This window comes from Spermophilus citellus, assembly GCF_964194105.1.
Source record: "Spermophilus citellus genome assembly, contig: SCAFFOLD_238, whole genome shotgun sequence".
Lineage (NCBI taxonomy): Eukaryota > Metazoa > Chordata > Mammalia > Rodentia > Sciuridae > Spermophilus > Spermophilus citellus.
Genome location: NW_027672789.1, coordinates 21,197 through 31,273, shown reverse-complemented (window position 1 = coordinate 31,273; position 10,077 = coordinate 21,197).

The following is a 10,077-nucleotide window of genomic DNA, read 5'->3' as shown; positions in this document are numbered from 1 at the left end:
AATTTTGACATTGTTTTATTATTTGTCTAGCTTGTTTCTTAGTTATTTTAAGATGCTTTTGTAAAGTATTAGCATTGACATGGAACCTTTTATGAAAATTTATAGCTTCTTCTAGTGTAGAGAAAATATGTATGTCATGTGTAGTTTTATCTGCTAAATAATTGCCCAAACTAAGGGCTCCAGGCAATCGTGTATGTGCCCTGGTATGTCTTATAAAGAATGGATCTTTTCTGTCCCAGATTAGACTTTGTATAGTGGAAAGAAAAGAGAAAACAGTAGAGGAAGGGGAAATCCTACCAGCATCTTCAAGGGATACTATAGCATTAACTACATACTGACTATCAGAAAATAAATTAAATACAGAATCTTTAAACATCACAAAAGCTTGTAATACTGCATTAAGCTCTACCTTTTGAGCTGATTGTTTGGGTACTAAAAATGTAAAAGTTTGATCAGGGGTAACTATTGCTGTTGTACCATTATTTGACCCATCAGTGAATATATTTGGAGCATTCATGATAGGGGTTTTTCTTGTCATTTTTGGAAAAATTACAGGATGCAATGACCAAAAAGACAATAAAGGATTCGATGGTAAGTGGTTATCAAATGAAACATTAGATTTGCACATGATTATTGCCCAAGTATTTAACTCATTAGCTAACTCATCAATTTGACCCATAGTATATGGAGTAATAATTTTATTGGGAGAAATTCCAAACACTCCCTTTGCTGCTTTTATTCCTTTGAGTATTAATTGTCCTACAGCCTCAGGATACCTAGTAACAGTAGTGTTAGGAGAATAAGAAAAATGTACCCATAATAATGGACCTTCTTACCAAAATACTCCAGTAGGAATATATTTTGTTGGTAGTACAATAAATAATAAAGGCAAACTTATATCAATTCTATCCAAATGCATATTTTCCATATATGTTTCAATGATTTTTAATGCCTTTCTTGCTTCAGGCATTAACATTCGGGGTGAATTTGGATCTGATGGAACTTTTAGGATATCAAATAAAGGTCCCAACTCTCCTGTTGGTATACCTAGATAAGGCCTTATCCAATTTATGTCTCCTAATAACTTTTGAAAGCCGTTAAGTGATTTCAGTTGATCTACTCGTATTTGAATTTTTGGTGGATGGACCATGGTTGAGGATAACAGAACTCCTAAATAATTAATTGGAAATTTAATTGTACTTTATCTATTGCTACCTCTAGATTATAATTTTTTAATAAGTTTGTGAGTGTGGCATAACATTCTAGCAATGTGTTTTTATCTTTGTGTGCCGATAATACATCATCCATATAGTGAAATATTTGTAGTTCAGGATTTTGATTTCTAAGTGGCTGGATTACTTTGTTAACATAAATTTGAAACATACTTGGGCTGTTAGCCATCCCTTGAGGGAGTACTTTCCACTCATATTTCTGATCAGGACCTTCATGATTCAGTGCAGGGATAGTAAATGCAAAACGTGGACTATCCTCAAGATGAATTGGAATTGAAAAAAAAACAATCTTTAATATCTATAACTAAAACATACCAAGTTTTTGGCAAAGCAGACAATTCAGGAATCCCCGATTGAGCAGGTTCCATAATAACCATCTCACTATTAATGGCTCTTAAATTTTGCAATAATCTCCATTTACCAGATTTCTTTCTGATGACAAAAATGGGAGTATTATGCGGAGATACAGAAGGTTGTATATGTCCTTCCGCTAATTGTTGTTTGACCAGGTCATGGGCTGCTTGTATCTTTTCTTTAGTCAGGGGCCACTGAGGAACCCATACTGGTCTTTCTGATTTCCAAGTAATTTTTATTGTCTTAGTGGCCCTTTCTGAAAATCCAACCCATGTCTGTCCATTCCTTGATCTATTTGTATTGGTGCTGCTATACCTTGTTCTTGTTTTTCTAATCTTTTTCCTTTCCTAAAACCTTGTCTAGTCATAATAGTGGGTGCATTTTGGTTGATGTTATTTGTTAACGTCAAACCTAATTGATCTAGGACATCTCGTCCCCATAAATTTACGTGAAGATGATCCAATACATATGGCTGTATAGTTCCTTCACATCCTTCAGGATCCTTCCAATCTAATACCATTGCACTTCTATGGGGATTAGTCGCCACTCCTAGGCCTCGAAGCATTTGAGTGGCTTGTTGTAATGGCCAATGTTTTCGCCATTCTGGACGAAACATGATGCTAAGGTCTGCACCTGTATCCAGTAGCCCATTAAATTCATGTCCTTGAATATTTAGTTTTAGCATGGGGCGAGAATCTAAATTTAAAGAAAGCATAACCCAATCTACACCTGTGGAGCCTAATCCCTTGGAACCTCTTTATACAGTACGACTGGAAAATTTATCATGTAGGCTGGGTATTATTGGTAACTGTGTTATTCCATCTCCTGGTGAAATTACTGATATACCCTTTGGAGAACTGGCTATAATTTTTATTGCACCTTCATAACTGGGATCAAGTACCCCAGGACTTATCATAAGTCCTTTTAGAGTAGAAGAGCTGCATCCCAATAATAAGCCTATTGTTCCTTTGGGAAGAGGTCCTTTTACCCCTGTGGGAATGATTTGAACTCCCATCTCTGGAGTTAGTACTGATCTGGAGGAGGCGCAGATATCCAACCCTGCGCTCCCTCTGGTTTGTCTGATAAGGGATCTGATGGACAATGTGTCCTGGGCACTACCCTGATGGGGTTGCTGGGTTCCTCCAGTGCTCCGTATATTTGTGGTTTGGGGCCCCGGAGCATTGGGAACCCCTGTCCATTTTTTGGCAATGGAGCCCGATGCCTTTCTCCATGATATCGTGGATAAACACCTGGTCCTTGTTCATTTTTTGATAATGGAGTACCCTCTATGGTGGTTTGAGAATGGCATTTATTAGCCCAATGTTTCCCTCTACAGCATCGTGGGCAAATACCCGGTATTCTACTCCTTTGATACCAAGTTTTGTTAAACCCTCCTCCTATGGGGCAATTCCTTTTAAAATGTCCTGTTTGTTCACAATTGTAGCATGTTCTTGGCCTGCCATCTAAAGCCTGTTTTACTGCAGCTGCCACAATTTGCCCTTGTTCATTAATGTCTCTGGCATCTAAAGCCTGTTTTACTGCAGCTGCCATAACTTGCCCTTGTTCATTAATGTCTCTGGCATCTAAAGCCTGTTTTACTGCAGCTGCCATGACTTGCCCTTGTTCATTAATGTCTCTACATAATTTAATATATGTGTTTAAATCTTCATGTTTCCATGGTCTAATCACTTCTCTGCACCAATGATTTGCTTGCTCATAAGCCAGTCATTTTATTAATGGCATTGCTTGTTCTGTATTCCCAAAAACTCTGGTAGCTGTTTGAATAAGCCTATCTACAAATTCAGCATAAGGTTATTAGCTCCTTGTATTACCTTAGATAATTGACCTTGTAAACCTCCATGCCCTGGTAATGTCTTCCATGCCCTAACCACATCTGCAGCAATTTGTGCGTATACACCAGGATCATATGCAATTTGTTGCTGCTGATCCTCATAAGGTCCCTTTCCTAACAACATACCTAGATTTCTCTGAGGATAACCAGCTGCTGCATTTTGCCTAGCCGTCTCCTTGCAAAATTCCTCATTGGCAACCTTCCATAACAGGTATTGTCCTCCATTTAGCACAGCTTTACAAATATTAGCCCAATCTGCTGGCGTCATGTTCAAGTTGGTAATGGATTCGACCATGCTTACAGTGAAGGGTGCTTGAGGACCACAGGTTGTTACAGCCTCTTTTAGCTGCTTCACTTTTTTGAAATTTAAAGCATGGTGAATTCGCTGCCCTCCTGCCTCAAATACAGAGCATGTTAATATTTGAGATCCTGTCTCAGGATCCCAACTATCTACTGCGGGGGTTGGGGGCCTCCCAGCATATGGAGGTGGCCTTGTTGGTTGGTCACTTACGTCCTCTGGTGATAGAAAGGTGTTAGTAGCAGTCTCCTGTAGAGGTGGTGCTGTTGGTTGGACACTTACACCCTCTGGTGATAGAAAGGTGTTAGTAGCAGTCTCCTGTTGTAACTTTCCCCTGATGGCTTTTTCTGCTTTACACTTTCTTTCTCTGACTAGCTTAAGAGGCCTTTGGACTAAGCAAACAAGATACGAACATCCACAATGGCAATGTGCCAACTGGCAGAGTCCCTGGGCTTTTTTTTTTCTATTCTTTTTTAAATCTTTACCATGATGGTTCCATTGTGATATATTCAACAACTCCTCCTTAAAAAGCCATGGGCTACATTTTTGTATTGTATCAATGTATGCCCTGACTGCTCTTGATTTTACTGGGATGCCTCCTTCCTCTAACAATTTACTTAACACTCTTTTGGTTTGTTTTTTACTAATGTCTGATCCCATATTTCTACTATAATACAACCCAACAAGATGACGCCAAACAAAACCGAGATAGAATGAAATAAAAATGGAACAACAACAAATCATTATAGCCTTTCTATCCTCATGACATGTGCATCCGTCCTTTCTCCCTATCTGTTCCTCAGACGTAAATAGTTTTTCCTCAGATGAGAGCGGTTTTTCTTCCGTCTCACTCATCTCCAGGGACAGGCAACTTAAAACAAAAGTGAAGCAAAACAAAAGAAGAATCTTAAAATGGCTACCCATCCTCTCACCCTGCCCTCAGGGGCAAGCAGTTTACCTTATCACTTACCCTCAGTCATTCCCCGTGCGGCCCACCAAATGCCGCAGTCTGGCTGGGCACAATTCAGGAGCCACTTGTCTAAAGAAACAAACTTTATTTTTAGAACCACAAAGGACAAACAAAAAAGCTCCTCAGGAAAAACCTTCACAGTCCAACTGCCTCCACCGGCTTCCCACAAGCCTCTCAACCTCCCCTACTCCTCCTGCTCTTGAGGCCGATTGGCTAGGTCACATTGGCGGAGCCAAAAAGTCCCTGAATGAGCAGCTCCATAGGCTGAAAGGGCGGGCAAACAGCCCAATGAGCATCAATGCAGAGGAGCCAATCAGCTAGAATTTGCTGGGGCCGCTGTGAGCCAATCATCAGCTAGCAGTCTGAAAGTTTGCTGGGGCCCCTTTGGCTGTGGCTCTCAACAGCAGGTAACAGAGAAAGTGCTGATGAAACAACACTCAGGAAATCCGCAGTCTGCAAATCAAGTTCTTCATGACCATCAGCATCACTGATTAACTAGCGAAAGGCTAAGAATACAGAGGACAGGGACTGGGGTTGTGGCTCAGTGGAAGACAGCTTGCCTAGTGCTTAGGAGAAACTGGATTCAGTCCTCACTGCCACATAAAAAGAAAGAAATTAAAAGTGTAAAATATACAATAATATTAAAGAAAAAAACAACGAGGACTGAAAACCTACTAACAGATTTAAAACTGTCATCGTCAACAATGCATTGGGACTTCAAGATTATCATAAACGTGCTTGACACAAACTAAACAACTTGCAGAAACTGGACCACTTCTTTGAGCGAGACAATCTCCTACAACTTACACACAAGGGGAAATACACAAAACAGATGAGCCCATGGCTGCTGAAAAAAACAGACTCAGTAACTAATTACTTCCCAAAAAGGCAAGGCCAGGCTCTGACATCTCAAACAGGATTCCATGAGACACATAAGAACTGCTACCAATTTTCTACTTTGTTTCCAGAACATAGAAGCTGAGTTAACACCTCCTAAGTCTTCCTGAGGCATAAGTTACCATATTATCCAAATTAAAGGGATGAAGAAAATTATTAAATAGAAAAGAAAACTATGAATGATGCTCATAATCATAAATGCAAAATTTAATCATAAATGCAAAAAAAAAACTGTACAATTAAGTCATCACACTCCAAATGTCTATGCAAATGATGTGAAAATTATGGGCACAGGAACCCTCACTGCAGTGACTATAGCAGCCATATCCAGAACGGCCCAAAACTAGATGCAAGGAAGATGCACATTTCAATACTGAATGGACAAGCTGAAGTTTAACCACACCAAAGAGCATCACCCAGAAAATGAGCTCTGCAGCCTGGAATGATACAGCACCCTTAAAGGCAGACTGGTAAGTGAGAGAAGCCAGTTTGAAATGGCCAAGTGCAGTAAGAGTCCAAGTCAAGAACATTCTGCAAAAGACAACATTATAGATGCACTAGCAGAACTGATGGGTGCCAGGGACTTAGGGAGCAGAGAGGGAGGAAGGAATGAGGAGGAGTGATGAACAGGTGGAACACAGGATTCCCAGAGCAGTGAAACTCTTCTGTATGGCATTATCTTGTATACGACATGACACACACAATCACATCACAAGGAAGAGGAACCCTAAAGTAAAGGATGAACTTTGGCTTAACATGAGATGTTGCTTCATCCATTCTCTTTATCAAATGTTCAACACTGGTTTAGTAACTAACAAACACCCTACACCAATGCAATATGTTGAAAACAGTGGAGACTATCAGCTGGAGAGAAGGCGTATTTAATACTATGTGTAATGGCACATTTAATTGTCACCTTGATTGGATTAAAGGATGCCGGTGATTAATGAGCTTCTGGGTGTGTCCATGAGGGTGTGTCTACAAATGATGGGCATATGGGATAGTGAGCCAAACTGGAGAACCTCCTTAAGCTAGGCAGCACCATCCAATAGGACGCTGTCTTGGGTGGAACAAAATTCTTCACTCTCCCAAAGTGGACTCTGGCAGTGATTCTCTACTGAGTTTCTAGAATCTTTGGTCTGGACTAGGGCAGCACCATTGATCCCCCTTGTTCTGAGGCTTCAGCCTCTGGGACTCTGCAGCTACTATTTCTCATGCTCTCCAGCCTGCAGATGGCCACTGTGGACATCCACCTTTGGGTCAAGTAGGCCAATCTAATGAATCCCCTTTGATAATCATACTTCCTCTTGATACTTTTCCTCTAGAGAACACTGACTAAAACTATGTAAGCCTAAAATTGCTCATAAAAACAAAGTTTATGAAGAGTCATAGTTACAAATTTCAAAAGTATGAACAAAAGCAAGAAAACTGATTTTCAATACTATTTTCATCTGGAAAGAAATTGGATGATAAGTCTTCAAAACTCATTCCAACTGCTGGTGTAGTGGTGTGCACCTGTAATTTCAGCCTCTAGGGAGGTCAAGGCAGGGAAATGGCAAAAGTTTGAGGCCTGTCTCAGCAACATAGCAAGACACTCAGAAATTTAGTGAGACTGGTCTTCATCAAAAATAACAAGGGGATCTGGGACTGTAGCTGAGTGGCACACCACTTGCTAACATGTGTGAGGCACTGGTTATGATCCTCAGCACCACAGAAAAATAAATAAAATAAAGGTATTCTATCCATCTACATCTATACAAAATAAAAATAAATAAATAAATAAATAAATAAATAAATAAGAAGGGTGGAGGATGTGCTCAGTGGTCAAGTGCCTGTAGGTTTATTCCCCAGTAAAACACCTGCCCACCTCCAGAACGTTGCTCAGAAATTGAAATTCATTTCTGGGAGATAACTAAGCATGAGCAAGTACATGGCATCAATTCCAAGCACTCAATAAGTAAGCAAATAAATAAACAACAGTCTACAATACTAATTCTCTTGGGCTGGAGAGTAGGGCTTGGTAAAATACATGTAATGAGAGATAAAAATGATTATAATACAAAAGGCACACAATTAGAGGCATAAAAACACAACAAAATCAGTGGAAAGACACCACACTTTCTCATAAAGAAGACTGAATGTTCCCATGATCTAAACTCTCTGAAAAAACACTGAGTGTTTCAGTAAATTCTGTGAAATTTAGGGGAAGGTTTACTGTATTTTGGAGGTAAACTTAAGAAAAACTACATCTAAAAATTTAAATAGTTGGGTTGGGATTCTGGCTCAGCAGTAGACTGCTTGCCTAGCACATGAGAGGCCCTAGGTTTGATCCTCAGCACCACATAAAAATAAATAAATAGGTATGGTGTCCAACTACAGCCACAACAAAAAATACTCTTCAAAAAATTGGAAATAGTAAACTGTATCTAAGACCAGCCAAAATGTTGTACAAGACAGAGAGAATAGAGAGAGCATTTATGTTACTCCCAAATTTCGTAAGCTAAAAGGCTAGCTCCCAAAGGGGTGGCCCTACGAGGAGGCAGTAGGGAGGGAACAGGAATTAGGTGACATGGTGAGGGGATCAGCACCCTTATTTAGACACATGGATCTCTCCTTTGCAGGAAACAGGTGTCATTTACTCTTTCACTGATATTCAGTGATTAAATGATTACAGTTGGTTATTCAAGCTATTGCCAAAATTGTCCTTAAAATTTACAATGAAGACGGGTGTGATGGTGCATACCTGTAACCCCAGCGGTTCAGGAGTCTGAGGCCCTAGAAGATGTAGCAAGACTGTCTCAAAACAAAGAATCTAAAAGGGGCTTGTGATTAAGCACCTCTGGGTTCCATTCCTGATAACAAAAAACCACACAGTTAGCATGAACCTGCCAAGTTCAGACAACAACAGTGAAAAACTGTCGTCCTTTGTCAAATTCATCACCTTGTGAAGGACAGATACAAGTTTCCATGAAATCACATTCATAAATTTATCCACCACTATTTTTGTAGAATTGGACTCAAATTCTGCAGCAATAATGCAAGACAGAGTTTCTCTGTATCTTACATGGTATTTTGGAATCGAGGGTTGGATTTCAATTTGAAACCATGAAAAGACAAATCTGAATCTTACAAACTTTCTACACATGCTCAGGGGTAGCAAAAGGTAAATTAGTCAATTAGATGTTTTCTTTTTCTATTTTTCTTTTTTGTTTGATGCCCCCGAGATTAAACCCAGAGATATTACTACTGAGCCACATCCCCAGTCATTTTTATATTTTATTTTGAGACACAGTCTCACCAGGTTGCATAAGGCCTCGCTAAGTTGCTAAGGCTGTCCTCAAATTTGCAACACTCCTGTCTCAGCCTCTCGAGCAGGAAGGATCACAGGTGTGCACCACTGTATCTGGCTGTAAGCTGGGATTTTTAACAAAAAAAAAAAAAGGTGGATTTTAACCCAACTCTCTCTTGCTTCTTTAATAATACTCCATCCCATTTGGCTCTGAATAAATAAACCAGGGCCTCAGATAAGTGAGCATATCATTTCAAAGTGATACACAGAAAGCTTTGGTGCTGAGGGAGCACAGATGTGTCAGGCTCAAGGGGCAGGGAAGGTCTCTGACAGCTGGGACATGCTTCATCCTGGTCTTGCTCATGGAAAGCATCCAGGATCACCCTCCCAGGCACCTGGACCATGACTCCAGTCTATGAGGCTTTTCAGGTTTGCACAGGTCTGCACTGGGGTGGGTGGTCATTATGCTCCAGGAGAGGTTTTGCTCCTTCACACCATGAGAGACTAAAAGGGCAGGAGTCACTGCTCACCTTGACCCTCAGCACCAGCATCCACAGGCCGACTGTCCACCTGTCTCCAAATAATGGGAACAGAGCTTGGGGAAAACAAGGTCCCAAGGAAGTAGCTGTTTAGATGAGGCCTTTTCCAGGAGATTCCTTAGCCCAGGGGCCCCAGCAGCTTCCCTGAGAGCCTGCCCCCCACACATCAGGCTGCCCTCTAGGGGGAGCTGACCCAGGGCCTGAAATTCTGTTCACCCTGCAAGGCACAGGGCAGTTGTGGGCACTCTGTGGCAGCTCCAGGAGAGGACAGTGGCTGAGGACATGGGACTTTGGGAGGTGTCCAAAGGGAACCTCTGCCCAAGAAATCTGACATGGTGTCTACACCTAAGGAAGATCAAAGAAAAAGCACAAGATTTTTACAGCTGTGAACTCAAGTTCTCTATACAGTTGCATCTACATCAAAGAACCTTCAGAGTACTTGACTTTGGCTAACTAGACCACCATGAGGGTGGAAAGGCAGGGTTCTCTATGGAGAGCAAACATTATCTTTAATAGCCAATCATCTTAATTTCTGTATCAGACCACAATCTCAAAACTTCTCAGAATATATCACTGACCTTACCAGACGTCTCCAAAATCTACCAAAGCTCACAATGCAGTAACAGACATACAGAAGAAATTTTCT